Genomic DNA, 18,588 nt, shown 5'->3' with positions numbered 1-18,588 from the left:
ACACAAATATGTAAACATATAGTACAAAAAAAAACTAAAAAGCATAAGTTTGTGGTGAACAGCACATACAAGGGCCCAGTTTATGGCCGGGCCCCTCTCTTACTGCAACAGTGGAGAAAGGTTTGCAATATTTTGATTGGATCTTGGTGGACTAGCACAAACAAATCATCAGATAACCAACACCATCAGATAAGGATGCAAGGACAATTGGCAGACAGGACAAGACTTCTCATTGGTTCACAGGCAGTTTCCAAGACTTAATCTCTAAGGTTTGAGCCAACCGCCATAAAAATGCAGCAGCAGTGGGTGAAAAATAGAGATGATCCATTCAAATCCATTCAGCTATGTTTGGAAACCTTAAAACTGATGTAAACTACACACATCAATTTCCTACTTATTCGGAGAAATAAGTATTCTCAGTGAAAACTAGTAGTGCAACATCTTACACAAATACCGCTGTTAATGTACAAATGAATAAATCCATGACAGTTCAATCTTTTTCCATCTTGTTTGTTTAGAAGATTGCCAAAGGTATTCTGGTGGTGGTTTGGAAAGTGAGCAATGCACATAGACTGTAAAAAAATATGGACGTAGTGTCCGTGACGTCACCCGTAGGTTTCTGAAGACCGTTTTTGAAGCCTAAAGTGGGCGTAGCCGACCGTCGCCATCTTGGCAGCGCTTTTTACAGTCAGACAATGAGCTGAGGTAATGTGACGGCTAACAGACAGCAGACAAACGGCTAATGATGACTAATGACCACAGCAGCGGGAATCCACCTGTCACTCAAAAGTGGACAAATTTAAGGCTTAATATAATTGAAACGGATGAGTTATAAAAAAATTCACCCCCCTCACAGTTGTCATGAAGGGAGAAATTAGCTGTATAGACCAAAGCCACTTTTTGCTCCAGGCTGTAAACATGTTTTTTTCTGCTGTAAAGTTGGGCATTTTAACATGGGGGAGATGCAGATTTGACTCACTTTTGCAGCGAGCCTCAAGCGGCCAGTTGATGAATTGCCGTTTAATTCACTTCAGTGCTGGTTTCAAGAGAGAGACAGGGAGGTTGCCGCTTGGCAATGCATTGGTAAAACTTTAAAGACACTTTAAAGACTTCTAACTGTGTGCTTTATGCAAATTAGTTCCACAGGGGAATGCAGGATGCACCACACTATCTCTAATGCCAGCAGCCAATCACAGCACTGGAATGGAGAAACACCAAATTGCAATCTCTTCCTCAAGGTACCCTTTCAACAGACACTCTTTGTTCTGAGTCTGTAGTCCATTACTGGGAAGACAGCATCAGATACACGTTCTGAGTCTCGGGCCTGTGAAGGTGAGACAGATGTCTAGCAATAAATTATTGCCAAGTTTCTAGCAATAAAACTTTGTAAGACCCGAGCTGAACGAACCATCAATCATTAATATGTCTTTGATGAGGATTCCCTTCTGTGGTCCTTGCTGGTGTGGAGAGGGGGTTTCCCAGGTTTTTTTTATTGGCTGGTGGTCTCATCATGTCTGGAGTGATGTCTTGCGAGGCCAATCACGTTCTTGTGTGTTGCAAATTAATATAGAAGAGGAGTCTCTGTTTGAAGTTGAAGTTTGAGGTGGGCTTTGCAGCCAAACTTAACTCAGAAAACAAGACTCTCAACGGACAAGAAAAGAAACTTAAGTAGAAGAAAGAAAAGTAAATAAGACGAGTAGTTAGATGGCTTCAATGAAGCTGCTCGAACTCGACCCCTTTTCATCTTCCAAACTTTTTAACTCAAAACGTTGTTCCAGTCCTTTGGAGGAGTTCTGACCAATTAGACCTTTTCTTAGCTCAGTGTGTGACTATTTCCCCTCCTCCCACATAAATTACATGTTATCTGACTAGTCACATGGGCTCTTAACTTTTTCTTTCAATCCTGTGTATATTTAAAAAGGGAAGAAGTTCTGTTTTAGGTCTCTGTCTTGGGGGTCAAACAATCCTTGGCGTTTTCCTTGTGGGACTCAAGCTGTGCCATCTGTTTGTTAAACTTGACATCTTAAGTGTTCATTCTCTAGGACCGTAACTTACAAGCATCCATTGTTTTAAAGCTGTGGAGTTTATTAGTTAGCTCAGACTGGATGGCGCCCAATTATGTTGACTCGGAATTTGACTTTTTTTTCTCCACAGTTTTGAGGGAGTTTTTTTGGTCTGATTCCCTCTCAGTTCCTACACAGAAATAGATCAACAAAGTTCTGAGTCTCCCATCGGGTGAGAAATAACAGATATACCGTTCTTAGTCTGTTCTGCAAGGGGATAGACAGAAACAAATCAACAAAGTCTCCCATCGGGTGAGACATAACAGATACACCACCCTGGGTCTCCGGCCTGCAAAGGTGAGACAAAAACAGGTTCCATGATCTGATATAACCTATTTTGAAATGTTTTAAATTCTAAATTGATTTAGGCTGCATGTCTTGACTGAATGTTTTTTGGCAATGTGGATATCTCTGTGTCATGTTCTCAGTTTAGTGTAGCCTACTGATAACTCAAGAAGTGTAACAACCATTTTTTTTGGAACCGACTCTTGACTCGAGAACTTCTGTCAAAGTGTACTGTTGGCTTGAGAACACATTATCACTTTTGCCACATAAGAAAAATAAATAAATCATGCTTTGGAGAATAAAAATTATGACATAAAAAGTTGTAATTATGAGATACTAGGTCATAATTAAGAGGTAAAACATCAAAATTACATCACTGATTCAAACGTTATCATGTTGCACGTAAGAAATGATCGTCTCTTCCTCTTCATTACTAGTTTTTGCTAGAAAAAATTGCGAATGAACATCAGGGGCTATGTTGAAAAATATAATAGGACCAATCATCTCTCATGCAATTGCTAAATCAGTGTTTCAACCTCGAAAATATGTCAACAAAGCAACTGCTTTTGCATGTTGCTCATGTCCCCTGAGTTTATGTTTGAACTTACCCCATGAAAGTAATTCAATGTCCATAGCTTGTTGGGTAGCTAAGACAAATAATTTTAGAGAAGAGCATATCACTAAAATTGTGAATATTGACAGTGAATACTGTTAATGCATAGTGCAATATATACTCGTGGGCAACGCTCCAACATGTATCGTGGATGCGCTTCGAGTGACCCGAGTCCTGGCTCGCAGACCTTTACTCATCTTGTTCCTCTCTCTCCCCCACTTTGCTTCCTGTCATTTCTCTGTGTTGTCCTATCTAAAAAAAATATTTAAAAAAACACTTTAGTTATTGAAAACTGACTAAAATGGTTTGAAATCATTAAAGTCCATTTTCTTTTTATTGCCACAATTAAAATAATATCTAGACAACGGTTTGAAGTAGACAATTATAGACAAGTAGAATTATATCATTGGAATTCAGAGACTCTATTCAGTGCATAAAATCCCAAAAGTGTTTCTCACGTATTTATAATGAACATGTGGCCATATTTGATTTATTGTCTTGTCGCAATGCATTCTGTCATTGACTTCTCTTTTAAGGATACATGTGATGTTTCCCTGGAATCTGGCCAACAGCAGTTTGCTATCTTAGGAGTCAGCATAATTAAGTTAGATACTATTTGAAAAAAAAAGGAGTGCGCCTATTATGCCTAAAAATTCTGCCTACGAATACACTATGTTTGTGTTTTGCATATGAGACCTGCACACATTTCTTGTGATTCTGTCGTTTAACACGACTTGGATGTTTTTTTAGTTTTTTTGATGTTTTCAAGGAAACACACACAAACACAGGTAAATACACACTTTAAAGGTTACAGCTGATAGGAAGCCCAATTTATTTTGTGATGGTAGGTGAAGACCGTCTGGGCCTCTCATCCGTCAAGCTCCTTTCAAAATGTCAATGTAGTTCCTCAGTCAATCACCCGCGATGGTAGAGGTGTCCCACATGCCAGTCTGCCAGGTACACTCAATGCATGAGAACAGTCTCTCTCATCTGTTTGACTGGCTGGCCCCTGCGCTACAGAATGTGAGAGCATTTATTCAAATGTAGCACACAGTCATGCATATCATTGTGTGGACTCAACAGATAACATGAGTGGGGAAGCAGTTATTTGACAGAACTGGCAAAATTCCCAACTATTATAAGTACTAGGCGAGTGCAGAGAAAATTCAAGTAGAATATCTTACTGGAGCAACTCTTAGATTCCAAATGTTGAATTTTCTCTGAAAGGAATAGTTCACACAAAAAAAATTACATCATCAATAACTCACCCTCATGTTGCTCCAAACCAATAGCCTGCAACTTAGTTTCTTCTTTAGGTATATGATGATAACATAACTTTAATTTTTGTGTGTATTCCTTTAACATATTGAGGTATACATCCATGGATACATTGATTTGAAAGTCTCAGTCAAAAGGCTTCATTGTCAATCCACACATGTGCAGGTATTATAATCTAGAACAGTTTCCTGGCACCCTGCCATTCATATTCCATCCAGAGAAATGTCAGGGCTCTGCAGTCTTCTCTAGGGTCAGTGCTCGGGTAGACAGACAGCCCAGAGGCTCAGCTGTGCCATCGCCAGCGGAAATAGAAGAGGTCACTTTCTGACCTGTGAAACACCTGAATGAAGATTTAGAAATCAATGGAACTCTCTCCCTCAATGTTTTGCCATTTTTATTTGGTCTGTTAGAAAATACAATCCACTCACAAAGACCAAAAAAAATGTAATAAAGTTTTCTCCTTGGTGGCTAAGGGTAAATTACGGTGACCTGATATATAGCATAAAAATAGCACAAAAAAGTTGCTGAGAGCAGTAATTTTTGGTAACACTTTGCACATATTTTGGTAATGCACTGGTTATAAGACAGCATAATATTTATTCCATAATGGCAATTTAATACACCATTGTCCATTGTTTATTCATGTTCATTCATAATGCATTAATTATCATGCAATCAATATGCATTACTATAGGTAGGAAATAACATTGACTTATAATAATAAATGCTGTAAAAATAGTAAAACTGACAAAACTCAAATTATAACAAATTAAACTCTCGTTATATACCATTCCAAAAAATTGATAAAAACAATTTAGATTTAATTTAGCTCATTGGGCACTGAGGAAGCAGGTTCTTGTAAAATTTCATACAGATTCGTTTTTTAACTATTAACATGAAAATATCCTTACGCTGTATCTCTTTTAATCAGTGTGCAGAATCAGTTATATGCTGATGGCATCACTGCCATGGCTTTAATAAAGCATGCTATCGTCACCAGAACACCTACACATGTTTTCTATAAGCTTTGGTCGAGCCTCAGGCAAACTTCCCCCAATTTACCTGTCAGGTACAGCAGGAGGGATGAGAGGATAAAAAGAGAACTACTTCAAATTGGAAGGAGTGCTAATAATAAAGATGAAAAGAGAAGGATGGAAGAAATGACAAGCAATAAGAAGAAGATGATGTGTTGTACTTGGTGTCCTGGTTTAGCCATCCCTTTCATGCTTCCGTCTGAGTGATAAGCTTTTTCTTTGCCCCGCAGAGAAAAGAAGCCAGCTCTTTGTGTCTATTTCCACGCTGCCGAGATCACGAGATATGCGTTCATGATTAGTGTTCTACGCAGCAGTGGCACCAGTAACATAGCATTAAAAAACTACTGAAAATAACAAACACGACCCGCTAGACTAATTGCATTGTGTAAGATGATTAAATTCCATAAGGCTTGAAACATGTTCTTTCTGATAATTATGAAACCATCTGGGATGTGGAACCAATCGCAATGTAAACACTCTCTTGTTGCTTCCCAGCTAGTGCATCATCAACACTCCTCAATACTGGAAGCGTGTGATTTGATGGGAAAGCTTGCCATTCAGTCCTCTGGTTGGAAATTGTCCAACTGCAGTGATAGGGCCATCTCATCAAAGGACAACAGCGGAACTGTACAGAGCCCCTGCCGGTATGCCATCTTGTGAACATGAACTGTATTCTTTTATTTTCTTTGGTGGTGTAATAGGTCTATCTTAAGCAGCTTTTGGAGATGGGACATCATATGGAAGACAGGCAATGTCATCGACATCCAGCCGTGTTTATGATTGCAAGGCCATTGGCATGGTACAGCCCGTCTTGAAATGAGATTGGTAACGGTGGTTCCGGGTGGAAAATCTCACTGTTTAAGTATTCACAATACTCAAGGTCATAGGATGTGGCTTCTTCAAGCTTACGTGTTTAGCTTGAAGTTTTAAATTGCATTTTGCTTTTTACTATCCAAGGTAAAGCCATCCTATCATAAGGGTTATCTTCAAAAGCAACACATTTAGCGGAATATAACTGGCTGGATATTACGTTCCTAAGAGCAAGACATTTCTCATGGCTAACGCAAGAGATATATCCAGGGCATAAAACTTTTTGCCACTCCCGCCAATGTCCGGTGACTTAAAAATATATTTTTTTTACCAGCCATGAAACATAGATTAATCCTTATTAAACTTACAAAAGTTATTCACTGAAGAGCAATGAGTGATTGTTCTTTGTCTTTTATTGTTTGATTACCATTAAATACATAGACAGCAGCAGGAATATTAGGCCACTGTCACTGAGGATCCAAAATATGTTCATATATATATATAGTATATATGTATATATGTTTACAAGGATACTTGCCAAGACAAGCATTTTGATATAATTGTGTTTGAATATGTCTATTCAAGTGCAAGAAGATGCGAAGGAGAACTCAATTCACTAGTCGTGCGCAGTCTGAGATGCAGATTTCGAGTAACGAAATAGTAAGTTCAGAAGAACAGCATTTTTCTGAAATAGAAATCTTTTGTAACATTATAAATGTCTTTACTGTCACTTTTGACAGAATTTTGCTTAATAAAAGTAAGACCTTTGTGAATTTTCTTATCACTAATTTACATATTCATGGATTTTTAAGCTATTTTAAGGCATGAAGAAATTATTTTCACAGGGGAAAAAAAGCATTTTAACGTGACATTTTTGTGATCAAAGATGAGATCTAAGGGATACAAATTATTGACTACAGGGGGACTTTAATTTCTTAAAAAAAAATGATTGTTGAACGGTATAGTGCAGGGATAGGCAACTTCGGTCCTGGAGGGTCACTGTCCTGCAGAGATTAGTGTCAGCCCTGATAAAAACTCACCTGCCTGTATCTTTCTAGTAATCCTGAAAACATTGATTGCCTTGTTCATGTGTGTTTAATTAGGGTTGGAGCTAAACTCTGCAGGACAGTGCCCTCCAGGACCGGAGTTGCCTATCCCTGGTATAGTGTTTCAAAAGCTTCTTCTTCTTTTTTTTTTACACAACTGTTTTCAACATTGATATTGATAATAATCATAAATGTTTCTTGAGCAGCAAATCAACATATTAGAATAGGATCACATGACACTGAAGACTGGAGTAATGATACTGAAAATTCAGCTTTGCAGACACATAAATAAATTACATTTTAAAATATTTTCAAACAGAAAACTTTCTGGGAAAAAAAAGGAATATTTTAAATTGTAATAATATTTCACAGTATTACTGTTTTTTACTGTATTTTTTATTAAAGGGGAAACCAAATTTGCCATGAGAAACCAAATTTGCATTGATCTTTTGGTATATAAGAGGTCTTTGTACCATTAAAACTTCCTGCAAGTTTCATAGCTTAAGACGTCCTCCCCAATATAAACAAAGCATTTTTTTTTAATCAAGCTCTAATTACAGCTCGTTGGGATCCATGGTAAGAAGTGACGTCATGGTACGAAGTGACATACCAGTCGTTTGCATATGACCGCCTCCAGCGCAAGACAACTACACCTCATTTCGCATCATCACGTTGTTGTCACGCCCACAGGTGTTCAGTCGACGTGCAGTGAGCATAGACAGTATAAGAAATGGACAGCGACCCCTTAGACTTCAACAGAGAAAAGTGAAGTCAATTAGAAGCACTCACTTCCTGATGGCTGAGCGTACTGCGCAGCCTCAAACTGAGCTTGATGACGTAGATGTAGTAGCTGTGCCAAGAGTAATCTGAATCATTCCCTTCTGAATCTTGCAGAGACGGAGAGGGTGAGTAGCTCCATGAGCAAGGAGCAGGAGCAACTTTATGACTCTCTATGGGCTTCTCCCTTGACTTTATGCCTCCACGTCCCTCCGATTGGCCGCGAGCTTCTCCTCCTGTCCATACGGTAATTTCTCTACTGTGCGACAGAGAGTCGCGTGGTTATGACGCAATCGTTAGCCTATTTTTACAAAAACTGCTTCTACGGGGCCATAACGTAAGACACAAGGTAATGGAGCCTTTTATACATTGTCGTGTTTCTTTAGAAATAAGCAATGGATAAATAGAGTCTTTAAGCACCTCAGATGTAAAGTTATTCGCTGTCAAAGTGACGCCAAAATGAATGGGAGTCAATGGAATGCTTAACAGCGGGTGATGGCTTGCTAACCAATGGCGGCCCTCAGGGACGGGTGCTGGATTACCCCCTTGGCAGCGAGTGGGTCTGTTTACAAGAAGATTGCGATGCCATGCAGATGTCCTGTGCCTGGCTGTGGACAAACAAAATGTTTGAATACGCTGCCGAACGATCCAGATGGGGGGGGGAAATGGATGCAGTTTATTTTTTGTGGACGTCCCAGTCATGGCAGTGTTAATTTAAGCGTGTGTTCTCTACATTTCAAGGATGACTGTTTTAAGAACAAATCGCAGTATGATGCTGGCTTTGCCAGAAAACTTTTGCTTAAAGATCAGGCCGTGCCGACTATTCTGGGCCCAACAACGACGCCGCAAACTGTAAGTAATGTATTTCAGCTTAAAACTACTTTTAGCCAATGATCTTAGCCAATAATAACAGTGGGCGTTAAAACTGAACTATTAAAGGGGAAACACCCCCAAAACAGACTGTTTGAATCAGAGGATGAGAAACAGGTTGGGAAAAGGTCATAAATCACTCAAATGTAAAAGTTTTTTGTCCAAAAAACTATAGTAATACTATAATTGCACCTAAGGGAACATAATAAAACAAAAACAAAAACCATGTCATGACCCCTTTAAATAAATGCAGCTTGGGTAAGCATAAGAGACTTCTTTCAAAAACATAAAAAAATCTTACCAATCCCAAACTTTTGAATGGCATATTCTAATAATTATATATATTCAATCCTGCACTGCATTTTAAATAAATAGTTTGCTCAAAATGACAGATGTGATGACTATGAACTAGAAAAGTGTGTCAAGATTCCAAAAGATTCCCTTTTGTGTTCCACTGAATAATGAATCAATAAATAACAGCACAACTTGGAACATTTAATGTTGAGTAAATTACATACTTTTTTGGTAAACTGTCACTTTAAATCACACAAATGAATCATTCATTTCAGTCCACTCACAATGCAGTCCTTTAAGTTTCTTCAATTGGCAGCCATCTTGGCAATGCCCCCAGGCAGCTATTTTCTATCTAGGCAACAGGCATGCAGTATAGCTTTTATTTACTTGGTAAGACTTCAATCTGTTGGCAAAGCTTGTTTCATCGTGTCAAATCACCAATAAAATCAGACAAATATTTTTCACATACATTTTGGAGTAACATTTTTTGGAGCAAGTGGTCACTTAAATATTTTTTAGAAAACCTCCATGCTTTTAATTTTAAGAAATGAATTATCACGGGGAAACCACAGGGTTCAACGCGGCTGGATTATTTAAAATATAGTCAATGACAGCTTAGTCAATGACAGCTTCCTGAACACTAACGCTTCCTAATTAGTCCCAGACCCACTGAAAAAAAAAAAAAAAAAAAAAAAAACCTGGATTCTCTCCTTTGTATTTTATCACATACACAAAAGGGACAAAAGGGACCCAGCACTTTCAAGGTAACACTTGATGGAATAACCTGCCTGTAAGAATAGACAAAAAAGAGAGAAAACAGTCCTTGACCTGTCTTTTCTGCTCGAAACTGAACCACTGAAATCTGTCAGTAATGGAAAACCCACAGTGCTCTATTCTAGTACATGTATGTTTGTCATCCTAAAGTTCACTTATCATGTACGATCATGTGTGTCTCACAATTCATCTACTCACTTTAAAAAAAAAGCAAAGTAGGTTCATCATCAATACAATACCTGGAAAGAATTCCCTGATAGATGACCATGTTCCTTAACATTAGCTGAAATATATCAGCTGATGCTTCCCCACTTCCATCGAGACGGCTCTCCCCCGATAAGGACGTCAACCCCACTCCAGTGCACTCTGCCACAGCCATGCATGAAATATGACACTGCAGACTGTAATAACACAATACACAGAGCATTCAATTACGGCACTGCCATCACCAAGGTCCTTCTCCTCGAGCCAGGGGCCAGTATTTACACCAGTCTGCCTATTGCTGTCCCCCCAGGCCTGAGTTATTGCCCCCACCCTGTGCACCGGAGCACAGATGAGTCTTACACTCACATCCTTAAAAGCAGACAAAACGTCTGCGCCAAAGCCCAGCATACTGATAGCAACCACCACACATTTAATTAAAAACACACAATTATTTCATAATGATTTATAGAGCTGTCAGCAAGCTAGGAAGGAGATAGAGGAAGGAAGAAAACCTCTCATTCTTTCTCTTGTTTTGACAGGTAAGGCAAAGCAAAGTCAATTGTTTTTTTTTCCCCTCTCCCTTTTATAATCTGACAGACTCTTGAAAACTTCAGCAAAATGGTGAACCACATCACATTGTGACCTGTTATTTGTATTCATTGGAATTCAGAAGGATTTTTTTTTTTTTTTTTGGTATTTAGAACTGTGGGAGAAAGATAAGACAAGCTTGCCTTTGTGGCCCTGAGCATATGATGAGTCAAAGAACATAATTATACAGAGATGGGCTTAACTTTCACAGTTAATTACACAGCTCTCATATCTAAAATTTGGGAAGATGGTAATATTTTTTGCTACTTTCGTACTCAGATCATTTCGGAAGCCTTTGACAGATGTGATGTGTTGGACATAAAGGAATTAACCCAAAAAGTGAGTGTTTCAGGACTCTGTGCCCAAGATGAGTGATCGCCTCAGCATAAACTCTCCATCCTCCCCAGACGGAGCACTACAATCATTCAGTGGCTGGGACAACTGTAACAAGCTAATGAAAATATGGAAATAAAACTTGTAGAGAAGTTGACAGATGAATCTGGCTGGGTGCAGCTAAGAAAAGGTGAAACTCGGTTCAGATATTATCATGGAAACAGATATACAGTAAGTAAGTGACATATATCCTTTTTGAAATGGTCCTCTACAGCCCAAACACACTCTCTATAGTTAGGGTGGATCTCATTCTTCAAGAAAGTGTAACATAAAGGTGCAGAAATGTTTTTTATTAATTGGGGTTTGTTTGAGTGACAGATGTAATTGTGTCCTTCCCAGTGTTCAAATGAATCTTACCAGTGCTTGCTAAAGCCGTTCCAGACATTTTTTTCCCTATTGAGAGCGACACTGTCATTTTCTTTCTTTCTTTTTTTTGTAATTGCACTGTTGATATCACTCAGAGTGATAACAATCTTTGCTCTACTGATTCTGTGCAAGCAACAAAATCTCCAATGATCCCTTTCTCGCTACAGATGTAAACAGTTGTCCGTAGGGTTATCTGTCATTGCTGTCAGATAGCAGATGCAGCCTCTGATAAATCATGCTCGCTGCTGAGAGTATCCACGTTTATCGAACTCGGGAAATCATTGCCTCAGCTTCTGAGTAAATAGATTAAATCTCACAAAAGAGCTGTGTCCCAGTTCAGGGGCGACGTCCTTTGAAGGCCACGTCCTTGGAAGTGCGCGGCCGACGCGGCCTTCGAAGGATGCACCGAGGCCCTGTCCCAAATGGCACACTTCATATGCATTTTCAGTCTTGTGGATATATATAATACAATAAAGGTTCAAATGTTGACATATGTTACCAGTATGTGATTTTACAAAGGCTTGTTTATACTATTTAGACTTTATTATGTACATAAATTGACCATGGTGAACATTTTTAGATAGGTTTTCAACCCTGTTTTGTTTTTAGGCAGTTATAACTATATTTATATATATACATATGTGACCCTGGATCACAAAACCAGTCATAAGGCGCACGGGTATATTTGTGGCAATAGCCAACAATACATTGTATGGGTCAAAATGATCGATTTTTCTTTTATGCCAAACATCATTAGGATATTAAGTAAAGATCATGATCCATGTATTTTGTAAATTTCCCGTAAATATATCAAAAATGTATTTTTGTGAGTGGATGCAGCAAAATCGCCAAAAGAAATGTAGAAATGTAGGCTTATCTAAAGTTTTATATATAAAATCCAGTACAAATGTTACTGCCGCTTGTCACAACTGCTGTCACTTGCTAGGCGACAAAACCAGACCGTCCCATTGAACAACTCCCGGGACACAGCTAGCAATAATTTGTAAATGTGACAATACATTTTGTTAGTTTCATTTTCCAAATAACCAGTGGTGGAATGTAACGACATAAATTTACTCTGGATTAAAATATAAATTTGAAGTACTTTAGATTGTTATTCAACTCACGTTTTACACATGGATGTTAGATTTTGATATTAGATATTGTTTAAAAAAATATGAACAGCATATAATAGAAACACTAAAAATATGTCTATGATCAGGGATAGGCAACGTTTGGTCCTGGAGGGCTGCTGTCCTGCAGAGTTTAGCTCATAGAACGGTTTTGCATGTTAAAATATTTTATGGTTTGATTTTTGAGTATGTGAGTTAATTTATTTTATTTCCTCTTTCTGAGAACATCTTAGTGACATGGCAGCCGTCGCCTGAGTCAGCCCTACAAACCTGTTAGTAGACAGTGGAAATATGCACTCATCCCAGACGATGTCCCGCTGGCAGAGGCTTTACCGGGGTCTCTATATCCAGGATCTCCTGCTCAGCTCAATAACAGTCCACAGAAAAAAAAAAAAATCTTCCAATCTGTTTTATGTATACTGTTCATTTAACTGTAACTTATCTTGTAAAAAGTACTGTAAGTAAAAATGTATAGAACAATGTATCAAATGTACAAATTAATTGACATGACAAAAATAAATGTACAGAATAATTTATTTATTACATTTACAAGTTATAACTTGTATTACAAAAATAAACAATGCACATAAATAATGTTTTGTTTCATTTACAAACTATAACTTGAAAAAAAAAATTATGTATTGTTTAATTTATACATTTTAATTCACATAACAAATCTGTCAAGAAGAGAAAACAATCTGTCCATTCTCTCCCTGCTGTCTCTCTGAAACTTCATGTCCTCCTTAAATATATTGATCAGCTCATCCTCTCGGTCCTTCAACTTGGGGCAGCCTTCGTCGCGCCGCTGTGACACAATCGGCCTTCATATGCGGCCTTCATATGCAGCCTTCGGAGGATGCAGCCCCTGAATTAGGACACAGCTAGTGTCACTGTCAGCCAGGCTCCACCATAGATATCCATATAAGGCTAGATGTCTTAAGGCGGAGTCTCGAACGGCATCACCGGCGGCCATCTTGTCACAGGGAAGCTTTCTGGCGAGCTCTGTGGTATCTGAAGTAAGATGAGTGATCAGCACGAACACAAATCCTCTTATCTCGCTGAAATCTTGACGGATTTACAAACGGTTTGGTTTCTTACAAACGTTATTAACGTGGCTATAATTCTGAACGCTGGAACATGTTGAAATTGCAGATTTTCTTAATTATTCATATGTATGCAGTGTCATAACTACATCTCTGACGTTTATAACAAACCAAACCGTTTGAAAATCGGTAGAAAATTTAGCAAGTTATGGTTATTTAAAAGTACATGCACCATTAAAACACAATGTTACGAGTGAGCGAGCTCCCTGTGGCAAGATGGCCGCCGTGTGCGAACGTCGACCTCCATTGGCCAGCAGCGCGGACGAGACGTCTAGCCTTTATTATATGATATCTATGGGCTCCACCACCACACAATCACAGAGATCGCTGTCACCTGAGTAGGCTACTAATCACCCGCACCTGCACGTCATCTGATCATCAGCACAGTCAGCACAAAAGCACTCAACACATTGTCTGGTCCCGTTTAAGTAAGGACTCACTTTCCTGTTACTCTTACCTGTCTACGGTTGATGTTTAGTGTGACCGTCTACTGTCCAGTTTCTCCGAAGTCTCCATCATCTTCCTGGTTCCTGTCATTACTACTTACCTCTCTCCGTTCCCTTGTGTGTACTCCAGCGATCTTTCACCACAGCATCTACCTCCTTCATCATCTGCAAAAGAACCACAGACTGTCAGTATATCTCACCATCATTATCACCCACTGGTGCTCACCGCTACTTGTTTCAATAAATCTGTCTCTTACCAGTATCATTTTGTCTTGAGTCTCTGTTCCATAACAGTCACTAAACGGAGCTAAGCAAAGAATTTTAAAAAGAGCTAACAGTATAGCAAACCTGGTTCAAACTATAATGGATATCCACGCACACAAGGAATAAAATATAGTGTTAACACTATGTATTCCCTGTGTGCGTGGATATCAATTATAGTTTGAACCAGGTTTGCTATATTACAACAGATAGTTACTGTTCTTTAATTTGATTGGACAAGCGAGGTGATAAAGATATGTCCCTTTTTTTTAGTTTTGTTATTTAGCAAAAAACTTTTTATTTTGGTTTTCTAGAATTTTTCATAAAACAAAGTTATTACGAAATTCATACATTAGATGTCTTTTTGAAGCCATTTAATGCTGCGTTACAGATCGATGCTGCTGCCTCAAGCCCTGCTCACATCTCCAGTGACATGATCCCATTAATTTTTAATAGAGAGCTGTTTTATATGACTTGTCTGTCAACATATTTTGTTGATCCTGGAACAGCATTCCTGTCTAAATATTTAGTCCTAACCATATCCCTACCCCTAAACCTAAACCCATAAGTTATCCCTAAAATCAGAGGGAAATGATAGGTGAATAAAAATGGTGTATAAGCACTTAACCCTGGTTGTAACTGTAAATTTGTCCCTCAAATCTGATTGGTTGATTGGAATGTTGTTCCAGGATCAACAAAGATGTTGATCCAGGAACATGTAGTACTTGATGAAATCATGTTTAGCGTTTCACACAAATGATAGAATTATTCACAAGTTTTGTTTCCTACAATAGATTATAGGCAAATATCCACATCATCCAGCACTCTTTTCATTTTCTGTCTTATTAATTATGCTGTTTTGGTGTGAGAATCACAGCAAACAATTCTACTGTCCAGATAAATCAAACTCAATTGTGAACAATTGCAGGCCTTTTTGCAAACCTGTTTGACCAATTATATCAAAAGAGTGATTCATTCGTAAATCTGCCAAGGCTAGTTCTGATTCCAAAAAGCTAACACACACACACACACACACACACACACACACACACACACACACACACACGCTCTAGACACACCTGGCAGTATGAGTGAGCTTAAATTTGATATTGATAGTTTGTTCATCTGGTTAATGATGTAATGCACTAGCACTTCTGTAGTTAATATAACAATTCTGTCCAACCTATTATCAGCATCTCACATGTAGTGGTGATTAAAAACATAATTATTGTGAACAACAGATAAAGCCAATTTCACCCTTTAAGCTAAATCATGTGGTTTTTATAGGCTACAGACACGTTTATGTCTGTATTCTGTGCTTTTGCTGCAAAACTTTAGGAAACTTTTTAAAGACGGATATTGCTAATATTTGTCAGTCCTATGTGATATCAACATGCAGAAACACAGAATGAAAGTGACAATTAACTTAAAGGGGACCTATTATGGAAAATTCACTTTTACATGTTGTTTGAACATAAATGTGTGCCCGCCGTGTGTAGACAAAAATCCACCCACTCCTATATTTTTTTTTTATAATTCTTTAAAAGAGTAATGTAGGGAATAGTGAATGAGGGTATAGGGGCGATTTCGAACACAGCCAGTGTCTCAAAACGAGCTGTTCCGTCTAATGTGATGTCACATTAGGGCAAGCACCGCCCACGACTGGTGATGTCTGCTCTATTAGCATAAATCCAGCCCTGAGTGAAGGCCCGTTATAACTAAAGAAAACTATGTTTTGTTTATTCTATGCGCATGCTTGTCTGTCACTTTGAAATGCTCAAGCTCGTTACAGTAGGATGGATTCTAATTGCCTGTCAATGTTTTTATCTTTCATCGGCTGGATAAAATCGTTCTGAAAGTGATTCTAACCATAGACATAATAAATACATAGACGCCCTATTGGTCGCTTTGGAACGTTGCTGCGATACGTCAACGTGTCCGCCATATTGCTGAGGCAAGACTGCGCTGTAAACAAATGCAAGTAAACGGGTGAGCTGCGGTTTTTCTGGATAAAAAAAACTAAAACAAAACGTTTACATTTATCAACCGATTTCAGTGGTTTGTACGTGGTGTTCAAAAAGTTCCATCTCTAGTTATTTAAAATCTCGATAGTTAGACTTATAAAATATTTTCAAAGGAATTGTCAAAGCTCAGGCTTCTTGGATAACAATTGTGAAGACCCCCATACTGAGATATAATTAAATTTTCACATTAAATGAAATAAAGTTTTCTTATTGTGGAAAAAGCATTTTCTGTCTTTAACCCCATTTTAGTTTTTCTTGTGCTTAGAATTGACGGCCATTGAGAAAATTAAACAAATCGGCAAATGCAAATCACACCGGAAGGCTGCTTTCTGTATTTTTATAGTCAAGTCAAGTCATCTTCATTTATATAGCGCTTTTAACAATGTAGATTGTTCCAAAGCGGCTTTACAGAGATACAAGGATAGTTTAAAGTAACAGAGATTGTTTTGGCTTTATAGCAGTTCTTGAATAAAGTTATTTTCCAGCTAAAGTTAATTTGATTGATTCACTTTGGTTGCAACGATCATTAGTTATTAACTTAGGGGCCGCTAACACAACACCGTTTTAACAGGAAACTCTACACAGACTTTAAACGCGAGACCTGTGAGAACGCTGATGGCGTGCACATGCATATTACGAGTTCAGTCTATTGGTATGCGCGTTTGAATATATGTGTGCAGGTTTGTAATTCCCTACAAACCAAGCCTTAAAAAACTACTTGTCTGGCCTTAACATTTTGATACAGAATTGTATCACTTCGGGGTAGATACGCGAACCGAATTTTACCGACAACGCTTTATCTGTAGAGTGGTAAAGGGATCCTCCATAAGGAGAAACTAGTTGGCACTTTAGCACCCCGCTATGACATCGGGTCCAGGCGCAGGTCCTTCATCAGATCTGGATACGGCAGGCTGTGAGAAAACCTCGGGATAAACAAAAACACTAAAATTAGCGTAGATGCCATTCTTCTTATGATGTAACGAGTACATCAGGATTTATGGGAAGTGTTCCCGGTTCCGGCTGACCTGATCTATGCAGCCTAACATTGAATTATAGAAGTCTATAATGTGTTATGCTAGGTCAAAGAGATGTGTTTTTAGTCTAGCTTTGAACTGACAGAGTGTGTCTGCTTCCCGGACAATGGTAGGAAGACTGTTCCAAAGTTTTGGTGCTAAATAGGAGAAGGATCTACCGGCAGCAGTTGATTTTGATATTCTAGGTATTATCAACTGGCCGGAATTTTGAGATCGCAATAGACATGAAGGACTATAATGCGTTAAGAGCCCGCTCAATTACTGCGGAGCTAAACCAGTTAGTGCTATGTAAGTAATCAGCAATATTTAAAAATGTATACGATGTTTAATAGGGAGCCAATGCAGTGTTGACAGAGCTGGGCTGATATGGTCATACTTCCTGGTTCTGGTAAGAATTCGAGCTGCTGCGTTTTGGACCAGCTGTAGTTTGTTTATTAAGCGTGCAGGGCAACCACCCAGTAGAGCATTACAATAATCTAGCCTTGAGGTCATGAACGCATGAACTAATTGTTCTGCATTTGTCAATGAGAGCATATGGCGTAATTTAGATATATTTTTTAAATGTAAAAATGCGGTTTTACAGATACTAGACACGTGACTTTCAAATGAAAGATTGGTATCAAAGAGCACACCCAGGTTCCTAACTGACGACGAAGACTTAACAGAGCAGCCATCAAGTGTTAGACAGTATTCTAGGTTATTACGTGAGGATGTTTTTTGTCCAATAATTATAATCTCAGTTTTTTTCAGAATTTAGTAGAAGGAAATTACTAGTCATCCAATTTTTTATATCAGCTATGCATTCCGTTAATTTTGTGAATTGGTAGTTTTCGTTAGGTTGTGAAGAAATATAGAGCTGAGTATCATCGGCATAACAGTGAAAGCTAATTCCATGCTTCCTAATGATATCTCCCAATGGTAGCATGTACAGAGTGAACAGCAGTGGTCCTAGTACTGAGCCTTGTGGTACGCCATACTGAACTTGTGATCGATAAGACATCTCTTCATTTATTGCTACAAACTGATAACGGTCAGATAAGTATGTTTTAAACCATGCTAATGCAATTCCACTAATGCCAACATAATTTTCAAGTCTATTTAAAAGAATGTTGTGGTCAATAGTGTCAAATGCAGCACTAAGATCGAGTAACACTAATAGAGAGATACAACCACGATCGGATGATAAGAGCAA

General features: G+C 38.4%; 1 long non-coding RNA gene across 1 annotated transcript; it reads left to right on the top strand.

Moving 5' to 3' along the window:
• The first annotated feature begins 1,959 nt into the window (after positions 1 to 1,959).
• On the top strand, positions 1,960 to 13,039 carry LOC309485918. Its single transcript, XR_014201336.1, has 3 exons — positions 1,960 to 2,360; positions 5,769 to 5,917; positions 10,916 to 13,039. It is a non-coding gene; the product is annotated as an uncharacterized lncRNA (long non-coding RNA).
• The last annotated feature ends 5,549 nt before the right edge of the window (positions 13,040 to 18,588 follow it).

Source organism: Leuciscus leuciscus (assembly GCF_965113295.1).
Source record: "Leuciscus leuciscus genome assembly, chromosome: 21".
NCBI classification, from domain to species: Eukaryota; Metazoa; Chordata; class Actinopteri; order Cypriniformes; family Leuciscidae; genus Leuciscus; species Leuciscus leuciscus.
The sequence above is the reverse complement of the archived record's forward strand: the minus strand, read 5'-3'. Positions and strand labels throughout refer to the sequence as shown.